A 27844-nucleotide genomic window follows, 5' to 3' on the forward strand; every position below is an offset into this window, starting at 1 on the left:
CACCAGGCACCTTTGCTGCAGGCAGGGCCATGCCTGGACTGTTCTCTTCTCCAGCTATGACCCGTTGGGGCTTCTGGATCAGGACGTTTCCTGCCAGCCCTTAATGTTACACGACTTCAAGAAACTTGAATTTTGGGAAGTTTTTTTTTTTTTTAAAGGACCGCCTTTATTTATTTATTTATTTATTTATTTATTTATTTAAGAGCTGCTGTCATGCTCTCATGTCTCCGGGGACTTTGTTTCTCCTAAACCTGGCTCGGTTTCCGGACAACTTGACTTGTGACCCTGCTTGTGTTTTTCTTTCCTGCGCCGTGGAAGTGCTGCTCCTCGGACACTGGGCGCGTTCGGGATAAAGGTGTAACTTTACCTCATCCCACGTGCCCTTGGTCTTACAAGTTGCCTGGATTGACAGACCCCACCCCCCGCCCCCAGCACGGCTGCATCACCTAGAAAGATTCCCCCCCCGGAGGTGATCCATCAGCGGAGCCTGGTGTGTCACACTGAACAATGCGGGTAGATTGGGGCCAGGGTTCGACAGGTGGGACTAATCACACCCCCTCAGAGTCAGCACTGAGACTATGTCACAGCCCCTCTTTTATTTCTGTCGTCCTGGGACACATACTCTGGACCGATAAAGGAAGCCATCTCCTTTAGCCATGTTGTTTTAGACCCAGCCTCTGGTTCCCCCTGTGCCACAGCATTTAGCAGGAGGGAAACTTCGAATGACACGTCACCATCCACAGACACCTAAAACCTTGCTTCAGGTGCTGTGGGTAAGGCTTGCCCTTACCTCCCATGTTGGGCCTTCGGATCTCCTCAGAAGCCCCAGCCCACTTTGCTCTCATGTCCAGACCTGCTCCCGTTAGGAGAATGCAGAGCCCTGCAAGTCAGCACACCACCCCAGCCAGCTCAGTGAGGCAGAGGGCGACACAACAAAATGGGTGGGGGCCGCCTGGGATCCCGCTGAACTCAGCTTTTGTTAATGATGCTGCAGCACCGCCAAAAAACAAACCCCAAGGTGTGACATCTGGCCTCCTGAACTCCACCCGAACCCAGCTGGGAGGCTGAGCGAGGGGGCAGATCTGGGGCATGGATGTGCAGGGACCAAGCTGGTCCTGCCCCCCCAAACCATGGACCAAGCAGAGGCTTTCCTGCCTCATCACCTCCACCTCCAGAAACAGCCCCCGACAGCCTCTTCTCCTCCAGACCATCTCCCCGAGGCATCCCTGACGGCCCCCTCTCCTGCTCTGCCCCCAACCCCAGGTCTCCCCACCCCCATTGCCAGGCCAACCTCCTCCGTCCAGCCCTTAAATGCTGGGTTTAAGTCCTTCCTCCCTTGTAATCTCCCTGTCGCCCCTGGTGCCAACTTCACCCACGTGCCACTGCCCACCAGACCCCCTAGAATCCCCACCAGGACCTCTCAAGAGCGTCAGACTCAGTGCACACCAAGCCCTCTGCTGGCTCTCGTCCCACCTGCGTCCGTGAACAGCCACCACCTGTTCACCTGTACGAGCCCCAAACCTGGGAGTCTATTTTACCGCCATCTGCTCCTCACTGAGTCAAAATCAAGTCACTGAGCCATCCTGCGATTACGTCTCTGACCCAGGAAATAGGTCTCTGCGATTATGTCTCTGACTCCCGCCACCTCCCAGCTCCTTCCATACCCATTCCTGGCCAGGGCAGCTGCTGGTGACACCCTGTGTAAGTCCCGCCAGTGACACCACTCCCAGATGCAGACCAAGGCCTGAGAGGCCCAGTACACGGCAACCCCTGTCTAATTCTCCACCTCAACTCCGACCACCCCCAGCTTTCCGTGCTCCAGCGCCACTGGCCTTTTTTCACTTCCTTGGAGTAAAAGTTACTCTTCATGAACTACAGATTTCAAGTTTGGGTCTTGATCCACTCTGAAGAAAACTGCAAACTTAAGAATTTCCATGCTTCACAATGGGAAAAATAACCCCCCGAGGACCAGCCCCCTAATAGCCTCACAGCCATAGGTGGGGACCTAGGGGCCAGGTGGAGACTGGTCAGCCCACAGGCGGTCTGCATGGGTTTCCTCAGTTTGTCTCAGTTCCCTCTATTCCCTACCTTCCTCCCATGGGCTTCCTTGAACAATTTTTTTTGTTTACACGGTCCCTTTATACATGGCATCTTTATCTGACCCTTGGACTAGAAATGCTACAGCCTGCATTGCACTAAACAGGCCACCAGAGACCCACAGGCCAAGCATGTCTGCAGCAGGAGCTGCTTGGGCTGGAGGCCGGTCTCTTCTTTGCAAGGATCAGACCTGCTGAAAGGAAGAGTTCTTCAATCCACTCAGCCAGGAACACAGGCGGCTGGACGCTGTCCTTGGTGCTGGACACACATCGTGGCCACGCGAGGAAGCCACGTCCTCGTGAAGCCCACGCTCTACCTGAGGGTGGGAGGCAGACGTGAGTGACGTGGGTGGGAGCTGTAGACAGGCTGGAGCAGGGCAGGGGGCCTTGGAGTGGGGTGGGGAGGCACCCAGGGGTGTGTGGGGGACACTGCGCGTGGCAGTGCATTGTTGCTTCCAGGAGAACTTTGCATCTCATCTCAGGAGCAGAAATAGACAAGCTGCGCATGAGCCTGGGCTATTTTTACCGCTTGGACACCGTGAGTCATGCTGCTGACGGTGTCTCCCTCTTTGCACTGCTGCTGTGAGCTCTCGGCCAGCTCTGGACACCATGATAGGATTTGGGGCACTGACCTCTCTCCTGGTCCTGTCTCACTTTTTCCCTAATTTTTTCTCTTCGCCTCATTAGTATCACCTAGGATGGGCTGGATAGTTGGCAAATCAGTCTTGTTAACTGCCATGCATCCTTGTCACGCCCTGGGTGATTGAGGCTACGCATAACCCATCCTGTAGGTTCCCAGCCATCAGCAGCCCTTCCTCCTTCAGGGAAGCCAGCCCCGCTCCACGGCCCGCAGGAAGGAGCAGCTCAGAGGAGGGGACAGTGTGGTTTGCTCACCAGCTTTGCTTCAAGGCCACAGAGTTTCTGAGACCCTGACCATGAATCTGGGGCAAAGGATGGTTCATGCATCCGGTATAAAGGGTCCTTGAAACTTGGAGCACAAGTGTGACATGCTTAATGCCCTGACTTCTGAAGAAGCATGGAACAAGCTTTATCAGAGTTAATTTAATATCCAGAGAAGACCCTAACTAGTCAGAGTTTAAAGCAGAATAAATATAAATACTGATAAAACTCTTGGAGGTGCTTTCCAGACACCCCAGAAGCATGTTTCTTTGTAATACGGTTGCTGGCACGCTCTTCTTACTTCTATGACCTTTGATTTTTGTCACTTTTAATGGCCAAGGACAGCCCGGCAGGTCTTCACGCCTTCCTGACCAAGTGGTGTTGTACGTGGGGATGTATGTTTGATCTGGAAATGCAAGTTACATGTTCTTAAGAGATTCTGGATGGGATGTCCATGGATTGACACTTTCTCTTAAAAGTCACTAAAATACCTGCCGAGGCCAGTGAATAGTTGTTTCAAAGTCACATTCTTTCCCAGCTGGCTCTGCAGGAGAAGATTCCTTTGTGAGCATCCGGAGAGGTTCTGTCTCCTCCAGATTCACTGCCCTCTGTGCCTGGGAGATGATTCTTCCTGAGAGGCTGTGATGCTCTGTGAATCAGCAGTGACATTATGCACAAGCAAGGCCGCTTCCCAGGGGGACACTGCCTCCCAGTGACACCCCAGCCCCTGCCCTTGCTGGCCTCTGACAGAGCTCACCTCGTGAGCAGGAGACAAGCACATAATCCCAGAAGTGCCACCGTCTCAGTGGGGCTGCGACTCCACATCTATGGTGATGCCCAAGGTTGCCGGGCAGGCTGGAAACAAGGACCGGAGTGTAAGCAGTTTATTTGGGAGGTGGTTCCAGAAACACCGGGCAGGTAGTGGGGAGCAAGGCACACACCAGGAAGGTGTGTGCTATTAAGCCGCTTCTGATGCTGGCGGCTGGGCCCCATCCTGCCGGGGAGCCCGGGAACCGTGCGGAACCCGCAGGCAGAGTTATCCCACCCGAGGGGCCTCTGTACACCAACACCCATCCACCACTGGTCAAGGGTCGCTCCCGGCCCTCGCTCCCCAGCCCTGGTGCAGGCTGAGGGGGCTTCCACTGCTGGACAGGAGCGGCGGGTAGAAAGTGGCAGGTGTTTGCTGTAAGGAGCTTGGGCTCCCAGAGGTGAGGGTGCAGAGGCACCTGCACACGAGACTCCTGGACGAGACCGCGAGGCCGTCTTGTTTACCTCCATGGGTACACTCGAAGTGTGATGGGTGGTAACAGGGGGGCAAGGTGGGCAAGCTCCTCACAATTGGCCTGTCCCCACCATCCTGTAAAGTGGGTGCTGTTATTGCCACCACCCCCTTCAGGAGAGGGAACTGAGGGGCACAGGCAGAAAGTCTGATGGTCAGACAGCTGATAAGTGCGAAGTGGACTTTGAATCCAGTCCATCTGGCCTCAGAGCCCCGTCTCCAACCTCTGCTCTGTGCAGCTCCCCATTAGGAAGGCAGCCGGGCACAGAAACGGACACGGCTGGGCTGTTTACAGCCTGGCTCAGGGCCTGGAACAAACTTGAAGGCTGGAATCTGCATCACACAGACGACATCTTAGCTGTCACCCAGGGCCGGTGCCGAGGATGATGCAAAGTCAGCTGATGTGCCATCAAAGTACCACAGACACAGGGCGGCTGAAACAACAGACATTTATCCTCTCGCAGTTCTGGAGGCTGGAATCCGAGACCAAGGGGCCAGTATTTCCGGCAGGGGTCTCTGCCTAGTCTGCAACGGCCTCTTCCTCCTCGTGTCCTCCTCACACGGCCTTTCCTGGGTGCCTGCACTGCAGAAGGGAGACCTCTCTCCTCCTCTTTCAAGGCTACTAATTCCATCATGAGGGTTCATCTCACCCTAATCACCTCCCAAAGGCCCCACCTCCAAATACCATCACAATCGAGGTTGGGATTTCGACATATGAATTTTGGGGGACACAAACACTCAGCCCGTAACACGATTAAATAATAATTTTGAAGAGTTTTAGTATATTATCTATAAAAGCATATTCAAAGCAAAGCGTAGGTAGTACTCCATAAAGTATAAAATAGAATGTATAACATACTTAAATATATGAAATCTGCAAGTATACTATGTACCTAGATCAGTAGATACATACACTTCTCTTCCTAAAAGCTCCAAATCGTTCCAGATGTTTGCTAGCTTGAGGAAATCTCATTCTTTTTCAGTTTTTTACTGTTTGTGTGGTAGAGTTGGTAAGCCATCTGTTTCTGCTTTCCATTTTCTTCACTAATTAGAAAATGCTCCTGTGGGTCCCACCCGGGGGTCCTGAGCACATGTCCCGACTGGCAGCGGCAGATCACGAGTGTAATTTATTCCGCTTTGTGGGAAATGCATCTCCCCCAGCAGCGGCTTCTAAATAGAAATCCCACGTCCTCTGTCCTGTGCTCCTCCTGGGGCAGCACTGATGTTCAGATAGACACACTGTTACGAGTCAGCATCTTTAAAGCGGTGCTTACCCAAGCATCTCACGGAGCCAGACGGTGAAGCCGTGTCTGAAGCATGACGCCCCACGGGGCCTGGACACGGAAGCCGCCTTTCTTACATCCTATAAAAATTCCATGCTTCTAAGAAAATATGAGCCAGCAATGAGATAGTAAATGACGAAAGTTGTATTAGTGCTACTTGGAAGAGAGAAGATTCTTTAGTAAGCCCATAAAAGCTGGATCTAGGGCAAAAAAATCTCAAAGGGATTTTTCAGGGGTAGGGGATAAGGAGAAATTGAAAATTAGAAATAGATAAAAATTATATCTCTCAAAAGAAAAAAAGAGTGAGGGCTTCCCTGGTGGCGCAGTGGTTAAGAATCCACCTGCCAATGCAGGGGACATGGGTTCGGGCCCTGGTCCGGGAAGATCCCACAAGCTGGGGAGCAACTAAGCCCGTGCGCCACAACTATTGAGCCTGTGCTCTAGAGCCCGCGAGCCACAACTACTGAGACCACGTGCCACAACTACTGAAGCCTGCGCGCCTAGAGCCCATGCTCCGCAACAAGAGAAGCCACCGCAATGAGAATCCCACGCACCACAACAAAGACCCAACGCAGCCAAAAAAAAAAAAAAAGAAAATTTAAAAAAATGTAAACCACCTCATTAATAATTTTAATCAAAAAAAAGAAAAAAAGAGTGAAAAATATTTTTAAATATCTTAAGTACAAAAGCAGACAGATCATTTTTTCCTCGACTCTGTTGGGGGTATTTTAACTTAGTGTATGGGGACAAGATGTCATAGGTGGAAAAAAATCATCATTTTCACTGCAGATTCAGTAAAGGAAGGAGTAAAACTAGTATTTACTTGCACTGTGCTGAGTTCTCTCACGTTCATTAACAGGTGATCACCTCGCCGACCCCAGCATGGGACATGATGCCCACTTTATGGAGGAGGAAGCAGATGGCCAGAGAAGCCGGTTACACACCTGGTCAGGAACAGAGGCAGAGTTTACACCCAGGTCTGTTGGAAGCCCACCCTCATTCCATCACATAAAATACCACACTCTTAGAATCAAGAAGAATAAAATACATTTAACAGAAGAAGCTGAAATGTGTACACCAAAAACTATCAGACTCTATTAAAGAAATTACAGAACGAAGTAAAGGCAGAGGCATTTCACGTTCACAGATTGGAAACAGCGCTGTCGCGATGGCCACACTCCTCAGGTCAGCCTGCAGTTTCCATGCAACTCCATCAACACAAAGCTGGGTTTTTGGCAGAAAGTGACAAGCTTACCCTAAAATGCACACAGAAATGCAAGAGACAGGGTTCCTCTCCTGCTGCTTCTGCAGCATAGGTCAACCTAAAGGTTACTGAATATAAAATAGTAACAATCCCATTTATCGGGCAGTTACTGTTAGCCCAGGGGTTCATATACCTCACCAAGGTGATCTTGATCAATCCCCCCAAAAGTTTAGGATTACACAGAATTGCTCCTATTTTACGCCTGAAGAAAGTGAGGGCCAGGTTTTAGGATTTGGCCCTAGTTCTGCCTGAGTAAATCCCCACTGGATTGTCAGAAAGGAAAGTTCTCTACCGTGTTTCTTCCAACCTGACCGACACTGTCTGAGGCTGGGATTGTCAATGGGGTGAGTCTCACCCAAGCTGCCTCCTGGTCCCACCCCAGGTGACACCCAGGCTTGCTGTCCTCAGTGAACCAGTTAGCCGAGGGGAATGGAAAGATGTGGGCTCAGATTATAAACTGGGTTATGCCTGGGACATAAGTGGAGGTGGGGGAAACAAAGGATGAGTGCCTTGTATCTCCCCAAAAGGAGGTGATGGGGAGGGGACCCCAAAAGGCAGTCAAGTAGCTGAACTCCAGCAAGTTGGACAGCAGTCAGGGGGGTCTGAAGGACGTTTCCTGCCCACAGACGCAGGCCTGTCATCTGCAGCGTCTCAGAGGGATCCCCCCTCCCTCTCCACAGGTTAAAGAGTTGAGTTGGCAAATCCCATCCTAGCAGGGGAGCTGCTAGGACCCGGATACATGGGTCCTTTGCCAGGTCAAATCCTTGTCTTAGTTTAAATTTATCCAGTGTAAGTGTAGTCAGTACAATGTCAATGACCACAATCATAGTAGGTGCATGAGTGACTGTTCCAATAAATAGAAACTCTTTCTAATCGATCGGTGTTATGTAGCAAATGAGAACTGGCATTTCTGGGACCTTGATTTGAGCAGTGTACACCATTCCTAACAGGGGCACCTACACAGACACAGAAACTTAGCACGCTGGGAGGGACCTCACACCTGCCCGTGGGATAAAGGGCATCTGTGGGTCCACCTCGGAGGGGGAGGAGCGCTGCCATGTGCCCCCAACCAGGGGCGTCAAGAGAGCCAGAACCACATGGTACCACGCTGGGGTCCCCTCCCCAGCACACGGGGGCTCCCCTGCACAGCCACTCTGGCCTTCTGTACAGCAGAGGGGCCAGCGACCAGACTGGGGCCCCTGGTCCTCCCCGTGGCCAGTCCTGGCAGGCCCTGCCCTGCCCACTCCCTCCTGCCACCTGCAGGAACCGCTCACAAATGGGCGATGTCACACCTGCCACCGTCTCTCCACCGGCCACCTCTTATGTCACTGTTTTGTGGTTTCAGGGTCCACCCAGCTCCCCGGCTTCTCAAGGGCTTCCCTCCCCTCCTCACTCACCTGCCAGAGCATCAAGCCTCCACCATTGCCCCCAGCACTGAGCTCCAACCCACGGACCTTGACATCTCTCACCGTCTGATCACCTCACACCCCAATCCCACAGTGTGATCTCTGATGCATCGTTACAATCCCACACTCACACACACAATTCCCTTGCCCTTGTGCTTTCTTGGCGAAGCCCCTGCCCGCCTCCAGCCTCCTGACCCCCCACCTGGTAAGTGAAGAGGGTGGTTGAGACCCCCCAGCCTTGGCCTCCGTGGCCTGAGAGCTCACAGGGCCGAGCCAACGGTGTCTGTTGCTCCTTATTCCCGTTTCCTGGGCTGATCCAGAGTCTCCTTTCCAGACTCCACAAGCCAGGATGACTCCTGATGCTTCCTTCATCTTCCCTCTCTTGCCTCTCCCCTGGGTGGGCTCAGCCAGTCCTCAGGCTCAGTACCTGCCACATGCTGGTGGTGTCCACACTGACACCCACCATGCCCCCTCTGAGCGGGCGGGCGGCCTGGCACTCCCAGGGGGGCCAAGCCCCCGACTCCCGGAGCCTCGAGGCAGAGCCCGCCCTCCCTCCACCCCTCACCCAGCTCTGCACAGCTCGGACTGCCCGCTGGGATTCAGGTGACTTCTGGGCCTTGGACACCAAGCAGTGAGCAAATAGGAGCCCTGCCTCACGGGCGTCCAAGCCCCTCAGCCACGTGGTCCTAGACCTGAGCCGTCCTCCATTCGCCTCTTCCTGTCGTGACCCCAGCAGTCCAGTCCCTCCCAGGAGTCCCTGGCCATGTCCTGCACGCCTGCTTCCCCTTCATGGACACAGCAGAGTCGGACCCCTCAGGAACCAGAGCCTCTCGCTCCTGCTCCAACCACCTGCGAGGGTCCCGATGGACTCAGAGCACAGCCTGGCCCTGGCCCCTCCGCCTGGAGATGCCCTGCGGCCCCGCCTTTGCCTCAGCATGGCCGGCTCTCTGCGTGGGTCCATCGGGACTCAGCTGCTGTGCCCACACCCTCTGCGCACGTCTTGTCTCGGCTGGATCCTTTCTGTCCTTAGGATCTCAGCCCTGAAGTCGTTTTCTTACAGATGCCAACCGTGTCCACCACATAGATCGTTCCAATGGCCCGTCTGCCTGTCACGTGAGCCTGCTTCCTCCACAGTCTAGACTGCCTGCCTGTCCCCACGCCACCCAGGAATGCACGTCCTGACAGCTGAGGCCACGTGAGGTCACTCACATCAGAGCCTGGCTCATAAAAACGCTCAGCTCTTGGCAGGATGAAAAAGCAGTCTTTCTGGAAGGCTCCAGCCCACACTATCCCAGGTGACTGATTCACATCCACGATCACTTCACACCTGAGCATTTGCCTGAATCTGCTCGTTCACGATTCACAACCAGACCAGCCACTGCTGGGCCTGAAAGGAGGCGCTGGTCACTGCTCATCCTGGACTGGTTGTGAGTGGGCATCATGCCTCTGCTACGGGGCCCTGGCTTCACCTTGTCCATGACCCGGACTCAGAGGGGACCAGGACAGAGTGCCAGCTCAGCAGAAGTGACCAAGGAGGTCAGACCAACCTCAGCCCTGCATGGAGACTCTAGGGAAAGGCCGTCTGAAAACCTCCAGAACTTATTTTAATATAAGAGATTACTGTTTCCAAAGGATATTTGATTTGGGGGAAAATCCAGTTAAAATAAATCCACTTAAACCAGGAACCAACTTTCACGGCAGTGTGTGCACACGTGGGTTTCATGCCCCAAAGGGAACTCGTCGTAGGAAGTGAGTTCATTTAACCTTTAACAAGGTTTACAGATAATTATGAATGTGCGAATTCTCAGAGCAGGGATGATCGCGTGGTCAGGTTTACTGGTGTAATTAATTCTTCCAACAAAACTGGTTTCACAGCAACTGGAAATAGGATGATTTTTGCAAAATAGTCAGGGTTTCCCTAACTTTTGTGAGGACACCTCTGTGCTTCCATAGCCTTGTGTTACAAAGGGCTCCACCTGCCCTCTCCTGGCACCTGTCCTCGACGGCCACCCTCGTCTGCACGGCAGTCAGGCCCTGAGGAAGTCCAGGACCGCCTGGACTGGGCCCCCTCTGCTGGGCCAGGGAGGCGGTCCGGGATTCCCTGGGATTTGTCTCCTCCCTGGCTCTGCCCCACACAGAGGGTCCAAGTTTACAGAGTGTCCGGTGGGGCTGCTGACTTGGCATCTGCCTGCCCCTCCTCTGTGCCCACCTGAACCCCGGCTGCCCAGCTTCCCAGCATCACCTGGCTGCCCCGTGCATAGCCCACTCTCGGTTAAGGCCCCATAAGAGGCAGCGCCAGCCCCCGGGAGCTGACCCGACTTTGGCTAACACCGCTGAGCGCTGCCCCCTCTCAGCTCAGGTAATCGTCAAGACAACACCAGGGGCAACTGGTGCCTCCTCTTCATTCATAGGGAAACCGAGGCACTGAGAGGTTGAATAACTTTGCCAAGGGCCAGGTGTAGGCCAGGGCTCAGACCCGGGCAGGCGGACCACGGAGTCCCCAGCACAGCCCCTTTGCACCACCACCTCCCTGCCACCATCCCTCCGGCCCAGCCTCTCTCCATTTCCCAAATGCCACAAGCAAACCCCATCCCGAGGGCTCATAGGCAAAGCATAACTGCTATTTTAGGTAAAATAACTCTATAAATAAAAATCAAGAAGCTGCAAAGACAAGCCTTATATAAACTCTTCCAGGAACTGTTCTCTTCCCCCCGTGTGGAAACAGACCAAACCACAGAAGGACCAAGCACAGCAGAAGAAACCCCATTGCTTCCGCCTGCCACTGGTCATCACGGGAGCAGAACGGAAAGAATCCGCTTACCTAAAAGCCTGGGCCCCAGATTTGCCCACGTCCTCGCCCGACATGTGCTCTCAGGCTCCTGGCTGCCCACCTCCCACCCTGCCACCCCTCTGCTGTTATCTGTGGGCACAGGGGAAGCGGACCCACCCCTGGGGACCACGTTCAGATCTGCCAGCTGGACGAATCGGGGCCTCCGGTGCACTAGAGGGAGGGCCGCCTAGCGAAGAACAAAGCATTCCACGAGGTGTCTTCACACGGTCCAGGCACGTGGCTGTCTGTGTCCCCAGAAATGTCCTCTGGCTTGCTGTCCCCCCGGGTGCCCCCAGGAGCAGCTCCTTCCAGAAGTGACGTTCATGGCGCCAGAGTTTACTGTTCAGGGTGTGAGTGTGTGTGTTTCTGTAAGTGGATATACCCATGTGTGTGTTGGTATGTATGTGAGTGTGTGTCTACGTGAATATGTCTGTGTGTGCATATGCATGTCTGTGTGTGTGTTGGTATGTATGTGAGTGTTGTCTATGTGAATACGTCTGTGTGTGTGTGCGTGTGTGTGAAGGAATGGGGAGGGAACGTGACATTCGTCTGCTGACAATATTGTCTTCTAAGAGGAGCTGGATCTCCAGTTCTAGGTCAGGGCACCTGCAGGGGTCTCGGCCTCCACAGGCAGCTCAGACTTGCCAAAACCATGAACAGGGCTGAGTCACTGCAGGAGAAACGATGACTAACAGAGAAAGGCTTTTTACATGTTACCCGGGGATCAAACGCTGGCCCTTTCGTCCCAGAGCCGGCAGCACCCTGGTGCATCCCTGGCCAACGCGGGAGCCGTGCTTCTAGCTGAGAATCCTGGTGGAGGGTCTTCCTCCATATTTAATTCCTGTTCTGCAAACCCTCACATCTGCTCCCACTCAGCTGGTCGATAAGGCACCTGGGCCCAGAATACAGAGCCCTCAGCGATGGCCGACTCAGTGGAGATCCATCTCTCTAATCAGAGCCAGTGTGCGCACGGGGTGGGCTCTCTGCACCCACGTCCACGGGTTGCAGCACAGAGGACGCCGGGCCCCCCCCTCAGCTGGTCCCAGAGCCCGCGGGATGGTCTGGAGCCTGGATGATTATCACCACCTCGCTCTAGTGCTAATCCATCTGGTCTACCTGTTCTCAACCCGCTCCAGGCAGTGGAGCCACAATTAGGTCACCAAGGGACACGGAGAGCTGATGACAGGGAGGTCGCTCGGCAAGGCACTGTTTTGAGCACTTTGTGTGAGTGAAGAAGGAGCGACGTCTACCTGGCTGCCAGGTCTGGTGCCGGGAAGGCAGCAGCTCACGTGGGGCAGGGTCCCCCACAGGGGCTCACGGTTCCCGGCTGAGTCACTTCCCACCTTTCCTCTCTGCAGGGGAGCAAATGGCCTGCTGAACTCCCATCCGACGTTTGCTCAAGGGCTGCAGTGTTGAATTCACTACAAACATACATTTTTACGTGGAGATATTTTCAGCCCGTCTTTTCTAGCCACACGTGTCAGTTATTACTTGCTATGTAACAAACACCCCAGAAGTTAGCAGGTTAAAATGGCAGCTGTTTTATTTGCTAACAGTCCTCTGGGTCAGCAGGTGGGCTGAGCTTGGCCACTTGGCTCTTGGCTGGCCTTTCCTGGGGGTTACTCATGAGGCTACAGTCACTGGGGCTCCACTGGGGCTGGGGAGCCCAGGACAGCCTCACCGGCATGGCTGGTGGCTCCTGGTAGCTGTTGGCTGGACCATGTGCTGACCTGGGCTCCTTCACAAGCCTGGCAAGGTCCAGAAGAGTGAGTCCAGAAGAAGCCTGGGCTTCTCAGAACCAGCACATCACCTTCCCACTTCACTGTGTTTGTCAAAGTCAGGCAGGCGGCCAGGCCACATCCAAGGGTGGAGAAATAGACTCCCCCTCTTGATGGGAGGGTGGGGTGTCACTGTGCAAATGGGGGGTGTGGGGAGGTGAGAGGAACCTTGTTGCCCATGTTTGCAAACAAGCTACTGTACCTCCCACCAGGCAAGATATTATGGAAGGAAGAAGACATGCATGATTCCTGCGTGTGCACACATGCATACATGGATACAGTGTGTCTATACATGTGGACATGTATTCATGTGTTTATTACGCCCGCTGCCTGCTAAGAGGTGCGCTGGGCCCTTTGTGAGACATTCTATCACTTTCTTTGAGAAAACAGCACTGGTCTGAATTTGGAAGTGGAGAGAGCAGCACATTCTATTTCTTGACCCCAAATGCAGGCTATGCAAGTTTACGTAAGGTGCGTAAGCCGACAGGTAATTGTCGTCGGCAGGCTGGCATCTCCCACTAAGCAGCGGGGACCTTCCATCGGCTCAGACCAGGGACAAGGGGTACTGTCCTCCTCTTCCACGCCCCCACCCTCTCCCACCACCTCAGCCCTTCATCACCTGCCCGCCCAAAGTGTGACCTGGGACCAGCGGCATCCTCATCACTGGACACTTGTTAGAAATGCAGAGCTCAGGCTCCGACCCAGACCTGCTGAGCCCGGGTCTGAACATCTGCAAATCCCCAGGTGTTTTGTGTGCATTAGAGTTTGGCAAGCATGGCTTTAACAGGTGTTTCAGTAAGAAAAGCCAACTCAGCTGCTCCTTTAACATTATTAAGCTCAATTTGTATTCTTTACGTTATTTGTGTATAAACCAATTTTCAACATCCCCTGGTGAATCTACTGTGCAGCCAACTTTGAGAAGCACCTGGACCTGGGCCGCTCAAAGTGAGGCAACATCAACAGCTTGGTGCCTGGCGGGGACGCAGGGTCTCCTGCCGTGATCCGCTGTCCCAGAACCTGCATTTACCAGCCCCCAGGAGATGCGTGTGGTCACTCAAGCTGAGCGGCTCTGCTTGGCCTCAGTCCTGGCTGCCTGGCTCAAGTCCAAGGTTTGCCATCTCCCTTGTATCCACCTGCCTGCCATCCATCCCACACACACTACACACAACTTATCACGAGCAAACCACCGTGTTCTCTTGTGTTCACAGGTACACATGATCTGGTCTTCCTATCCCACCCCTATCCCTGTCAACTCCTCTCGTTGACAGGTGGGCAACAGTCACTGGCTGAGTGGAGAACCCACCACAGGATATCATCTTTGCCCACCTTCACCTGGAGGCTGGAAAAGTTAAATCCTCCTCCTCATCCCAGGCTTTCTTGTAACCAAGAGTGGTCACACACACAGCTCTGGCCAAAGACTGCTGTGGGCAAATGTCTTCTGAGGGGCTCTGTCCACCCCTCCCACCTCTTGCCTTGATCTCAGATGTGATGTCCAGGGCTGCAGCAGCCATCTGGGAACCAGGAGGTGGTAGAGATGCAGCCCTGACTCCACTGAGGTGCCGACTCAGCACCTCCCACCTCCAGGCTCGTATCATGTCAGAAAAATAACCCCCATAGTTCAGCTCCCGTGCCCCTGGTTTTCTGTCATTGTTGCTGTTTCATTTCTAGGTTCATAGGTTAGAACCTGTGTTCTAACCTAGACTTAAACAGGCCTTTTTATTTTGCACATAAATAAGGAAAAGAAGAAAATAAGAAGTGAAAAAGCAGAAAAGTTAGATCCAAATCAGCTTTGCCACTGATTTCTATGTAAATCTGGAGAAGTTAATAGACCTGCGAGGACATGAAACTTCTCCATTTTTTCTCAGTTGTCCCTTTTATCTCTTCAGCGAAAACACTGGAGAATGATGGAATTGAACAAAATTCCCAAGACCTAGAATTCACTCACGTAATAACTAATGTACACACGTGTTGTGCAAAATTGGCGCTATTAACCTATGCCCCAGTTTCTGACTATGGCCCTAAGATAGCATCACATTCCAGAATATACTTTTGAGAAACAATGTGACTTGTGACTCACACATAGTTGATGGGATGTGGCAGGAGTTACTCCTGAGGCTACATCAGAAGAGTCCACGTTGGGCTTCCCTGGTGGCGCAGCGCTTAAGAATCCGCCTGCCAATGCAGGGGACACCGGTTCGAGCCCTGGTCGGGGAAGATCCCACATGCCGCAGAGCAACTAAGCCCGTGCGCCACAACTACTGAGCTTGCGCTCTAGTCTGCAAGCCACAACTACTGAGCCCACGTGCCAAACTACTGAAGCCCGCATGCCTAGAGCCCGTGCTCTACAACAAGAGAAGCCACCGCAAGGAGAAGCCCGCGCACCACAACGAAGAGTAGCCCCCGCTCACCTCAACTAGAGAAAGCCTGCGCGCAGCAACGAACACCCAACGCAGCCAAAAGTAAATTAAATAAATAAACTAAAAAAAAGAAAGAAAAAAAAAAGTCCACGTCAATTATTTGCTAGTAATTAGAACCTTAGTGCTCCAATTAATATACTTTTTTTTTTTTTATTGTGGTAAAACTACACGACATAAAATTTACCACATGGACTATTTTCAAGTGTACGGTTCAGTATTGTTAAGTAGATTCACATTGTTGTGAAACAGATCTCCAGAACTTCATTTCTTTTTTAGGACTGAACCTCCCCGCTTCCCCTACGTAAGTTCTCTCTCTACTTCATCCTTTATTTGCATTTTCATAGTAATTCCAAGAAAGAGGTGGGTAGGCGCCTTCTCCATTTTACAGATGGGAAAGCACCAGAGTCGGGTGGCCTCACCCACGTCCCCTGGGCTCTTGAATGGCAGGCTTCTGGGTCGTCTGGTACCCACCCCACAGCTCGTGCCCAGAGGTGGGGTTCTCCTGAGCATCAGAAGCAGCAAAGCAATCCTTTCCACAGTTGTGTTTTTGTTTTTTTGAGGTATAATTGACATATAACATTGTTACTTTCAGGTGAGCAACATATGATTCGATATTTGTATATATTGTGAAATGATCACAATAGGTCTAACTAACATCTATCAATCACCAGGTGCAGTTACAACTTTTTTCCTGTGACAAGAACTTTTAAGATCTAGGCTCTTTCAAATATACAATACTACCGTATTGTTAACTATAGTCACTATGTTGTACATTACAACCCATGACATTCATTTTGTAACTGGAATTTGTACCTCTTGACCCCCTTCACTCATTTTCCTCACCCCAGCCCCACCTGTCTGTGGCAACCACCAATCTCTTCTCTGTATCTGTGAGTTCAAAGTTTGTGTTTTTTTCAGATTCCACATACAAGTGGGATCCTATGGTATTTATCTTTCTCTGTCTTATTTCACTTACCATAATGCCCTCAAGTTCCATCCATGTTGTTGCAAATGGCAGGATTTCCTTCTTTTCTATGGCTGAATAGTATTTCATTGTGTATATATGTGTATATTTCTACAGCTATATATATCACATCTTCTTTGTCCATTTATCAGTGCTTCCATATCTTGGCTATTGTAAATAATGCCGCAGTGAATTCGGGGTACATATATCTTTTTGAGTTAGTGTTTTCATTTTCTTTGGATAAACCCAAAAGTGAAATTGCTGGATCGTATGGTAGTTCTATTTTTCATGTTTTTAGGAATCTCCATACTGTTTTCCATAGCGACTGCACCAATTTACATCCCCACCAACAGTGCACGAGAGTTCCCTTTTCTCCACATCTTCAACAGCACCTGATTTATTGTCTTTTTGATAATAGCCATTCTGACAGGTGTGAGGTGATGTCTCATTGTGGTTTTGATTTGCATTTCCCTAATGATTGGTGAGTTGAGAACTTTTTCAGGTACTTGCTGGCCATCTGTATGTCTTCTTTGGAAAAATCTTTATTCAGATCCTCTGCCCATTTAAAAATAAATTTATTTATTTATTTATTTTTGGCTGCATTGGGTCTTTGTTGCTGCGTGCGGGCTTTCTCTAGTTGCGGTGAGCAGGGGCTACTCTTCGTCATGGTGCGTGGGCTTCTCACTGCGGTGGCTTCTCATTGTGGAGCATGGGCCCTACAGTGTGCAGGCTTCAGTAATTGTGGCACGTGGGCTCAGTAGTTGTGGCTCGCAGGCTCTAGAGCACAGGCTCAGTAGTTGTGGCACATGGGCTTAGTTGCTCCGCGGCATGTGGGATCTTCCCAGACCAGGGCTTGAACCCATGTCCCCTGAATTGGCAGGCGGATTCTTAACCACTGCACCACCAGGGAAGCCCCCAAGAACCTCTGCCCATTTTTAATAAGATTTTTTTTGTTATTGAGTAGTATGAGTCATTTATATATTTTGGGGTATTAACCCCTTATCAGACATATAATTTGCAAATATTTTTTCCCAGTCAGTAGGTTGGTTCCCTTTCATTTTGTTAATGGTTTGCTTTGCTGTGCAGAAGTTTTTTAGTTTGATGGACTCTCACTTGTTTATTTTTGCTTTTGTTGCCTTTGCTTTTGGTGTCAAATCCAAAAAATCATTGCCAAGACCAATGTCATGGAGCTTACCACCTATGTTTTCTTCCAGGAATTTTGTGGTTTCGGGTCTTACATTCAAATCTTTGATTCATTTTGAGTTAACTTTTGTGTGTGGTGTAATATAGCGGTCCAGTTTCATTCTTTTGCATGTGACCATTTAGTTTTCCCAACACCACTGATTAAAAAGACTGTCCTTTCTCCCTTGCATTTTCTTGACTATTTTGTCATATGTTAATTGATCATATATATATGGGTTTATTTCTGGGCTTTTTATTCTGTCTCATCAATCTATGTGTCTGTTTTTATGCTGGTATCATACTGTTTTGATTACTATAGCTTTGTAATGTAGTTTGAAGTCAAGAACCGTGATGCTTCAGGACAGTTCAGCTGGTCAGAGTATGAGGAGGGTGAAAACAGTGGGCTCCTGCCAGGCTCACGCATTCTGGCCAAGAGGGTGGGGAATACAAGGAGGTCAGGGTGGGGAAGAAGGATTCGGAGGAGAGAGAGGTGCAGGTCAGGACTGTGCTCCCAAGATGTTTTCTAGGGCTGAGCTGAACTCCAGTAGAGACAGGGTACCTCTGATTTGTGCCCCCAAGAAACAACTTGAGTTCATCTTGGCTTTACTCTCCAAGAAAGGCACCAGTTTAGTCTTAAGGAGAAAGGGAAGCAATGGGCAGAGTCTAACTCACTGAAATATATTTTTGAAATATCTGAAGCTCCGAATACAAATTCCAGGAAGACCAGCATTTCTGGGCAGTATCTAAGGACATTTCTATCTTCTGGGAAAAGCCTTGTGCCCAGAGCGGGAAGGAGGTCTCGCTGGGCAGCTTGCCATCCTGTTTAATATATCTGGATGTTCTCTGTGCCATCCGGGGCCTGTGGCATTAGAGGAAACAGTTTCCCCTCTGACCGTGGTGTGTCATGCAGGAGATTTCTAGTCTCCTGGACAGCTGCAGGCACACATCCTCCCAGCTGGGCCACAGCTGGCTTTCTGCTCACCCTGGGTCACTGTTTGGTGACCTGCATGGACGCTCTCCTCCCAGGAAACCACCACAAAATACAGAAGGACAGATGACCCAGCTACGTTTGTCCCACTTGGCCGCTATTGCAGAATGGAACGTCTGCATCTGCGTGTCTGTCCAGTGATGACACAGGACGGGCAGCTGTCCTGAGTTTTACACCAAGCACAGTGCCAGGTTGGGGGTGGGCAAACGTGACCTTGAAACAAACACTAAACGAACAGATCCCTGAAGGGTCCATGTGCAGGGCCCTTCCTCTGGCGACATGAGGCTGCAGATCAGGCTGGGAACCCCCGGGGTTCACCCCATCAAGTTTGATCGGGACTCGCAATCAAACGGAATGATATACACATTTCCCACCATTATCCTCCCTTCCTGCCTGGGAGGGAGATGCAGTACGGGGCAAACAGGAGAAGCTCCTGTGGGTTTCCCGGAATAAGCCCTGGAGAAGCTGCAGATGACCTGTGAAAGCTTCAGTCCGGCCCTTCAGACTCGACTCCTCCAAGTTCATGAATTCGCCTCGTTTCACCTGGAAACTGGACAGTGGGGTCCCCTTGGTGCAGCCAGGCCAGTCCTGGGGTGAGGCACCGGCTCAGATGGGCACAGCAGCTCCACCTGAGAGAGGATGGAGAGCTGGGCCACTGCCCGGGGAAGGGAAGCTGAGGACCGCGTCCCTGCAGGTGGGTCCAGACCCCAGGGGCCTGGAGCCCCTGCCACCCGTGATGCAGGAGGGGTCCTTCCTGCCAGCTCTCGGCCTCCCTGGGCCCGGCTTCGCTCACCTCTGATCCCACAGGCCCCGTTTCCATTGAAGAGCTGCCAGCTCCCCCGGCACCCAGGACCCACTGCGGCCAGGAGGGCAGGAGCCCATGGGACTCACCGTCCCTGCCCTCCTGGCCGGTCAGGGCTCTGCCGCCGCCATGTCCATGGTCCAGAAACTCCCGGTCACCCCAAGTGCCCCTCTCCTCTTGTGCTCACCCACTCCTGAAGCAGGCCCACGTCACCCCCATGCTGCCCCCAGCCTCTGGCATGCATGCACCCACATGCCCACAGGCCCTCGCCCCAAGGATGGAGAGACGCCCACAGGTCTGGGGACACGTTTCCGAGAGGTCATACGATTTCTCCCGGAAGCTGAGTGGATAAGCCAGGAGCACGGATCCTGAGGTCAGGGTGGCTGCAGGAGCAGAGGCCGCACTCCCATTCTGCAGACAGAGCTGGGACACTCAAGGCTGGTGGGGAGACCTGGGCTGGAGGCGGGAGCTGTGCCCTGGGAAGGCCCTGGGGAAGGATCTGCCGGTGCCTCTCTGACAGCAGAGAGGGGTACAACCATAACTCCCATGAGGAAAAGCTGTTGGCCCCTTTCCTCCTCCTCCTCCTCCTCCTCCCCCACCCCATGTCCCAGAGCCCGAGCAGAACAGAAGAGCTGATGACAGACAGACCAGGGTCCCTCCCACCAGGCAGCGTTTCTCCAGCCCATAGTGGGACGTGGCTGCACTTCTAAATTGGACGAGGTAATGGACTATCTGAAGGCCACCGGACACCTGTGTGGGAGCCCAGGGCCCTGGAGCAGCTGGAGCTCAAAACGTGGGCAGCTCTATGTGGGCCACAGCTCGGGAGCCCACCCTCATCAAGGTCATCGGGAAGCCCTTTTGCTTGCACGTCTGGAAGCTTGGCTGCCGCAGTCCTGGGTACACAGAGCAGCCGGAGAAGGCAGAGCGGCTCCGAGTGGGGATGAGCTCAGAGCCAGCGGGATGCAGCCTGCGCCCCCCGAGGAGCTTCTGAGTCCGGGGGCAAAGAGGTGAACAAGAAGCGGGGGCGGAGGTGCCTCCAAAGCGTCCACTTTCCTGATGGAGCGCTGGTGCTGGGTACGTGAACACGTGAAAACCTCCCTGCTCTGGACCACGATCAAACACCTGTGGGCGGAGGGCACAGCCCCGCGTTCACAGCTGCACTGCAGCCTCTCGCCCAGCGGGCGGGACTGTCCTGCACACACACAGAGACAACTAGAATCCGGGAAGAAACTCATGTCTGTGACCCAAGAGCCTGAAGTATGTGTTCTTCCTGGAAAGGGACTTGGCAAATCACTGCTCAAGTCCAGCAACAGGGAAGGAAAGGGCATTATTCTGCACACTTTGAGTCCACAATACATTTTCCTCCATGGTTTTAGAACAGACTGTGATGTCCCCAAATATACCCAAATGTCCCTATTCACAGGTAATGCACCTGTAACCAGAACATTCAGATCAGCAATCCTGCCAAGAATATTGTGCAGAGGACTCGACAAGTGGGGTTAAAGGGGACGACAGAAGGTCTGGGATGCGGTCACATCAGGGGCCCTCCTGTTCTGGGTCGCTCGGGAGGTACGTGCTGAGTCCAAAGGATGTTAGGAGAGATGCCGGCAAGAGTCTTGAGATCTCATTCTGAGCAAAGGGAACACGGAAGTGGGTGCCCACGTGTCAGGTGGCACATTCCATCCACAGCTTTAGAAATATCAAGAGTGAAAGGCAGAGAATGAACTTAGAAATAACAGAAGAGGTGACTTCCCTTTACTTAAAATTGGCTTTTAACAGAAATCCATCTTGGTGATGGAGTGGGGCTATGACCCTGCACGGAGAACGGAGCCGGGTGTTCTGTGTCTCTGGGTTTAGTGTAGAAAAGCAAAGCCGTGAGGCAGTGAGCATGTTAGTTCATTCGCTCAGAGCCCGCGTTTTGAAGCTGCTTGTACGGAGGACACGAGGGGAGAGGAAGAGAGTAGGAGAGAGAAGTGGGGATGGGGTCGTGTGCAGGCGAGAGGCCCTGGAAGGCATTCCGGGGCTGGGCTGGGAGGGGTGGGCTAGCCCAGCACGGGGGCCTCTCCACTGTCTGCGTGCACACGGGGGGGGCACAGTCTGGAGCAGACGCCTGGCTCTTAAAACACATCTACCAATGCCTGAGCCACAGGCACGGGCCAGACCCTGTGCTCAGACGGTGTCTCAGACCCAGAGCGCACGGCTGACCTGCCTCATTTCACCTTTCCTGCTGCCCCACAGGACACAGCACCCTTACCCCACTGGAACGGATATGTTCCCTCTAAGGGAAACACTTGGGAAAGGGCCGAGGCAGAGATTTCAGATACTAAGGTTGGCTGCAGAAATGCACATACTTTATTTAAAGGCACTCTGAGACACTGCAGAAACAGAAGTATTGGTAGCAATCTTTGGTGGCATGACCTGGGCATCCGTGGAGTCCCTCTGATGCTAAACAGAGCCTAAGCCCAGCCCTCAGGGCTGTATTTCCCAGCCCTGACCTAGGACTTAACCGCGTTGGAATCCTCAAAAGCAAACCCTCTTATTTCAGACACTGCACAGCTGAGAGCCTGTGGCACCAAGGTGGGAGGACCAGGAACAGGAGAATAGGTTAGAAACTGCATATTGTACCTGAGGCAGAACGGTAAGTTTATGTCACATGCTCGTTTTTCTGCTTCCCTGAGCAGGGGTGAAGCCTCAACATATTTGAGGTAAGATTCTTTGTCCCCTTCAGAAGTATCTTTGGTTTAAAGTTGAGGCAATGGAATAAAACTTTTGTGTTTCTAATTGCCTGAAATGTTTGTTTGCTTTTTGCTTTTGTTTTGGACACTGACATTTCCCAACAGAAAAGATTAAGAAAGGAACAGATGGGAGGCACGTTTGAAAAGTGGTTACTCGATGAGGTCCAATGTGTGAGAAGTAATACGTTTTAAAACTATGAATTTAAACTAAGCAGGCCCTCCATGAAAGACTCAACTTGCAATCAATAAACACTCATGTTCCCTCCTTCAGAGTCACAGCCCCTAAATGTCACTGCAGCATTATCAGGAACTATGTTTAAAAATGACTGTGATGAGATCCATAAGATCCAACTGGGAACTAAAAACTCAAAATGTTTTACACTGAACATTGATTTGACCCGCAAGAGCAAAACCTCCACCTCTCTGGAATAATGTTAATTGAACTCCTCGGTAAATTCTTTTATGCAAGCCAATATGCAGAGTTCTCCCCTGGGTTGATCTTTAGGAAGCAGCTTTTATTTTTATTATTTTCTACACACGTATACTGTTTCCTGGTTGTGTTATTCTTAGTTCTAACGGTTCTCTTATTTGTTTTTGTTTTCCTTAAGTATTTTATTTTATTTCATTTTGTGCAATTTAATAGGTTATTTATCATAACACGGTTTAAGATGACTCAGACTTTTGATCAAAACAACGTTTGTAACTTAAAACGTCATGCATTATAAGTGGTGCTTTGTGGTGTGTTGAGAACCTGCTCTAAAACGTTTTATCCTAAAGAACATGCATCACGTAACTTTTATAATGTGATGTGAGTCTAAATCAAGTTGTGTTAGAGGTATCTTTCATAAGCCTTTCCCACACATGCCCTCTGAACCCACCCGAGGGGAATGCTGACACCAGTCAGGTGGCTCCTACGTGAGGACACAACCACGTGGACAGGTGCCCCTGACGTTACACTGACTCTTGCCAACAAGAAGTTGGGGGATGCAGGGGCAAGGATGGGCCGGGGCCCACACTGTGTCCTGAGAACCATGGGGACACAAACTTCACCCAGGGAGACATCCAAAGACTCTAACTAAAGTGCTCCTAAACCAGAGTCATCCCCGTTTTAAAAACTGGGGCAACCATAAACATTTTGTTTTCAAAATCCTGGAAGGAACATGGATGGAAGGAAAGAGAATCTCAGAAAAGTTAAGTGATCTCAGATCATTCAACAGGTAAGCAGCAAGAGCCCGGAGATGGAGGCCTGTCTTGGCACAGGAATGCCAGACGATGTCCTGGGGCGTGGCAGCCACCTGTGTCTCCAGACTCCTCCCCCCTCCCTCCTCCTCCCTCCTCTCTCCCCCCTGCCCCCTCCCTCCTCCCTCCCAGCCTTGGTCCTCAGGCTGCCTGATCTAAACTAAGCCATGTTGAGGGCACTGAACTGTAGCCCAGTGCCTAAAAGAGTTACAGCTCTTCCTGTTTAAAACATGGTTATAAGCTCTCAGGAAAAATCTGAAATTGCACAGAGAATGTAGAAAAATCACATTTGTTGAAACTACCAACTACTACCTACGTTACTCCAATTCTGCTGACATGGGCAGGATCCGGGTCAGCCTACGGTCAATGCTCAGAATATTTAATATTTGAACACCTTTCACGTTTTGTTTTTTGACATGTTGGCACAACGCCTCCAGTGCAGGGATGCTGGGCCAAAGCTGTGGTTCCAGCGTCGCTCCCTATGAGCACCTTTCCCCCCAAACGGCCTCATGTGACTTCCCACCGAAGGACCAGGCCTTTCTGCTTCTCATTAGCCCCAGGCTGTGCTTATGCTGACAACCCAACACCCCATGCTTCAATCTTTGCACCTGTGCCCCCTCAGTCTGAGGGTGCTGCTGCTGATGTGAGTCTGGCGAGACTATAGGTCACAGCCCTGCGACCGGCCCGTTTGGCCGTGAGGATCCCCAATGTGCACGGGCCCCACAAAGGCCAAAAGGAGGAGCTAGGGGTCACTCTGGTTTTATTTGGGGGAAGGAGGACATAAAGGTGCTGGCCTACAGGATGGTTATTCATATCACAAGAGGCTGGCCAAGGATGCCATTAAAGAGTGCACCTTATCAAGGTATTCAAAAGTTTGCCAAATCCTCCAAGCACGTCGTTGACAATTTTTAGGAGCAGCTTTTCTGTAAAAGAATGTGCGGAGGTGTGCAGAGTGAGGGGGGGGGCACGTAGGGATGGGGGTCCCCTCCCACGGCCTCTGGAGGCCGGTCCCAGGCTCCCTTCTCCAGCCAAGAGACTCCACACTCGGAACGCATCTGAGGGAGCAGAGTCTCCAGATGTGACCAGGTGATGATCAAACGTTCTCTCATTGAGAGATGAAATGTCAGCACTCTCACGAGCTTCAGAATAGCACCAACTAGTGTCTCCCATAGAAAACTTACATAAGAAAACATCTTTTTATTCTCTTATAATAGTAATAACTCCTGAGAAAATACGCGTTAGAGCTAATGAGAAAGGGAGGCAAGTCAGTGCAGCACTTTAAATTTCTGCCAATGCGAAATGTGGAAGAAATGAACTGCTTATGATTTAGGAATTGAGTTTTAAAGTTTTTTTTTTTTTACCAAAAAAGAAATGTTCTTTTGCTTGTATCGGTTCAGCTGGAATCTGTTTCTCCCCTGCACGTCCGCTGGCACGAGTCAAATGCAATTGTTTCAGATGTCTCTTTTCTCAGGGTCTGAATTTCCCTCTCCTCCTTCAACCCCCCTCTTTGTGCCTGCAGGAATGTTAGCAGGTTTCTTTTCTACCCCCAGATGGACAGGGGGGCACCTTCGTTTCTATTTTAACATCACCTATTTCTAATGGAATCATTCAAAGAAGTTGTTTCTGCTGATGGTTATGTGAAAACGAAATGAAATGTCATCAGCTGGAGATTCATGGGCCGCATTTAGCAGTGAAGTGAGCTGGGAATAAGTTTCCAAATCCTTCCTCAGACACGGGCCTCCCAAACTCGCAGGAGGGTGGTAAACAGGAGGGAAGGGCAGCAGGGTGGATGAGGGGCACACTGCAGGGTCAGTGCGTTGTTCTTCCCCTCTGTGAACCACTGACATTTTCCACTGTAAAATACTTTAGACATAGATTTCCCCAATTTTTCCTTTATTTAACAAGGCCCTCTTGATTATGACGATTCCATTTTCATGCAGTAGGTGGGGGCAGGGTGGGAGAAGGCACCAGATCAGTGACAAACCACCGTTTGCTCTAGGCAAAGGGGCCCTGGGGTGTTGGAGAGAGGGTGGGAGGGAGGTGGGGGACTCACCCTCAAATGTCTCACAGGCCCACACCTGTGGTCTGATCTCCAGAAAGACACTCCACGCAACCACCAGGCACACAGCATGCGATAATTCATCCGAAAATCTGCTCCAGCCACTTCCTGTCTTAGCCAGAACGGACATTAGCCCCCATCGCCGGGCTGGCTCTCCACTCTGGCTGCTGTGAGCATTTAGGGAGCCAGACCCCCTCAGGAGACCACATCCCAGCACCAGCGCTGACTGCCCAGCAATCTCTCCTCAGCAAGGAAAAGTTGGCTGGCTCTGGGGTTTGTTACAGGCCGCTCGCCCCACAGGCTGCAGTTCTGCGCAGGGCAGAAGCCGCTCCCTTTGGGCTCTGACCAAACACACTGGCCAGCAGGAGGGGGACCCACAGATACACTGACCAAGGTGCGCGCCCCACTGCCTGAGCCTGATTCTAACTGCAAATCGGAGCCACCTACCCCCAGCCCCTAAATCTGCCAAGCCCTCAGCCAGTGTCCGCTGCACCAAACCCGAAGCCGGGAGGTGGCCCGGGAAGGCGCAGACAGGAGTCCGGCCAGGAGCCTGGCGGCGCCAGCGCATCTGACGCCGCAGAAGGGCTGCGCGCACCTGAAGTCTGGGTGATAGGTGCCCACGCCCCTGCGTGCAAGGGGCACCCAAGCAGACGAAGGCGACGAGAAGACCCCTTTCTCTAGTCCTTCAGGAAAGCCAAGCGACCCCGCTGGCAGCCTCCCCAAAGCAGGGCTGTAAGCGCCCACTCCACTGGAGGCTTGCAGAAAACGCATCGCGATCAAAGCCCCTTTCCCCGGAAAAATGCCCCATTCTGCCTGTAATCCAATTCCCTCTCCTCGCACCTGGAGAGCGCGCACTAAGAGGCAGAAATCATACCCAGGGAAATTGTGACCAGAACTTGAACCCCAAACGCATCCACTCATTCCCCTCTCCGCGCTGTGGCTGGCGGCTCCCAGGGCTGCGGGCTGTCGCGGCTGCCAGGGACCAGACAGCGCGCGGAACCGAGGGGCTCCCAGAGTCCCGGTCTCCGTCCCGGTCGTCGGTCAGGAGTCCCCATCCCCAGCGCGCTCGCACCCTCGCCTTCCTTTTTCCCTCCGCTCGGCGAATCGAAACCCGCTTCCCTTCCCTGTCCCGGATGGACCTCGGACCCCAGCTCCGCGGCGGCCCCGCTCACCAGCCCCAGTCGGTCTCCTTTGGGTCGCTGGAGGGGGTCTCCCGGACCCTCAGAGCCAATGCCCGCCGCGCGCCTCCACCGACCCGGGCAGCCCCGCGCCGCCGCGCTCCCGGGTTTTGGTCTCAGTAGCTCCCTCCGACTTTGCACAGCGGCGCCTCCGCGCCGCCGGGGCGCCTGGGGTGGCGAGGCGCCAAGCTGCAGCCCGGGTTGCCGGCGCCCGGCCCCTTCCTCCACATCTTCCTCGTCCGCTCCGCTCTCCCTGGTGCCTGGCGACCCCGCGCCTCCCCGGTCCCGCCGCCCGGACCACCTGAACTCACCCCGGAGCCGCGACGCCGCCGGTTTGCGCGCTCCGAGGCGGAGCCAGGACGCCCTCCCGCGCGGGGGCCGCCTCCCTGCCGCCCGCCCGCCCGCCGCCCACCCGCGGCCCCCGCCCCGCTCCCGCCGGCCCCTCCGCTGCCCGCGCTGCCGTGGCGGTCGGGACTCACCTCCCGGACAAGGTGACCCGCTAGTGCGCCCGGTGGCGGCCCGCGCGTCTCCGGAGGCAGCGAGCGCGCGGGGCGCGGGGTGTGCTGCGCCCGCCTCTGCTCCCGGCTCCCTCCCACGCCGCCCGGCTTTCTCCCTTCCGCCCACTCCCTGCCGCTCGGCCCTGCGCTCGCCGCCCGCGCCCCCGGCTGCCCCGCGCGTACTGGAGCGCCGGGCGCGGGGCAGCGGCGGCGGCCCGGCGGCTGGAGCGAGCTAGCGGCGGCGGCGGGGCGGAGCCCGGCCCTCCGGCCACCAGGAGAGGAGGGTGAGAGGAGACTCCCGCGGCGCGCACCCGGCCGGCGGGTGGGCGAGGGGCGCCCGGGGCGCGCCGCTCGTCTCGGCTCCCGAGCCTGGAGACACGCGTGCCGGAGGCGGCGGCCACGGGCTCTGGGGATGGCAGGAAGGAGGAGGAGGAGGAGGAGGGAATGGCTCCGCGCGAAGGCGCCGCCAACTTTGCCCCAGGCCGCCGGGCCCCGCGGGGGATCGCGTCTGGAAGGTGGCCTGGGCCCGGTGTCTGGGAATGTGGGTGACAGAGGCTGGGGGAAGGGGGCATCCACTGGGGACTAGGAGGGCGGATTTGCCGCCTGGTTCGGAGAAGAAATGGCTCCCCTCGGTCCTAAAGGCCTCCCCAGGCTCTGGTTCGTTCTTTCTGAGGTTCCCAAGGACCCACTTTATAGGCTTGAATCTCCTAGGGTCCTGACCAGCCAATCAACCCCGTGAAACCAGGCGCGGGGCCCAGACTCCGGGACCTCGACCCAGTGTCACACCGGTCTGATGTGCGTGCAGGGCTGGCCCTGGGCAGTGGGAATTGAGAGGAAAACTAGGTTGTCGGGAGAAGGGGGGTGGGCATAAGCCTGGTGAGGAGAGTGGGCAGTGGGGAGGGAACCTCCCAAGATAGTCTGCATTTCCAACGTTGAGGGAGGCGGGG

The 27844-nt window shown here is 53.2% G+C and overlaps 1 protein-coding gene across 7 annotated transcripts in view; it reads right to left on the reverse strand.

Annotated features, from left to right (window-relative positions):
* SYNDIG1 (synapse differentiation inducing 1) overlaps positions 1 to 27037 on the reverse strand; it is a 116200-nt gene extending 89163 nt beyond the window's left edge. For 3 of the 7 annotated variants that reach the window (XM_036826828.1, XM_036826831.1, XM_036826830.1), the window contains exons 1-2: positions 26880 to 27037; positions 6382 to 6502 (exon numbers count right to left, since the gene is read on the reverse strand). The gene's annotated coding sequence lies outside the window, so the exon portion shown is untranslated. Of the gene's footprint in view, positions 1 to 3487; positions 3646 to 3753; positions 3852 to 5549; positions 5658 to 6381; positions 6503 to 26394; positions 26684 to 26879 lie in introns of those variants that run through there. The other 4 variants (XM_036826827.1, XM_036826829.1, XM_036826833.1 and 1 more) reach the window with 4 other exon arrangements.
* Positions 27038 to 27844: the final 807 nt, after the last annotated feature.

Source organism: Balaenoptera musculus, chromosome 15, assembly GCF_009873245.2.
Source record: "Balaenoptera musculus isolate JJ_BM4_2016_0621 chromosome 15, mBalMus1.pri.v3, whole genome shotgun sequence".
NCBI lineage: Eukaryota > Metazoa > Chordata > Mammalia > Artiodactyla > Balaenopteridae > Balaenoptera > Balaenoptera musculus.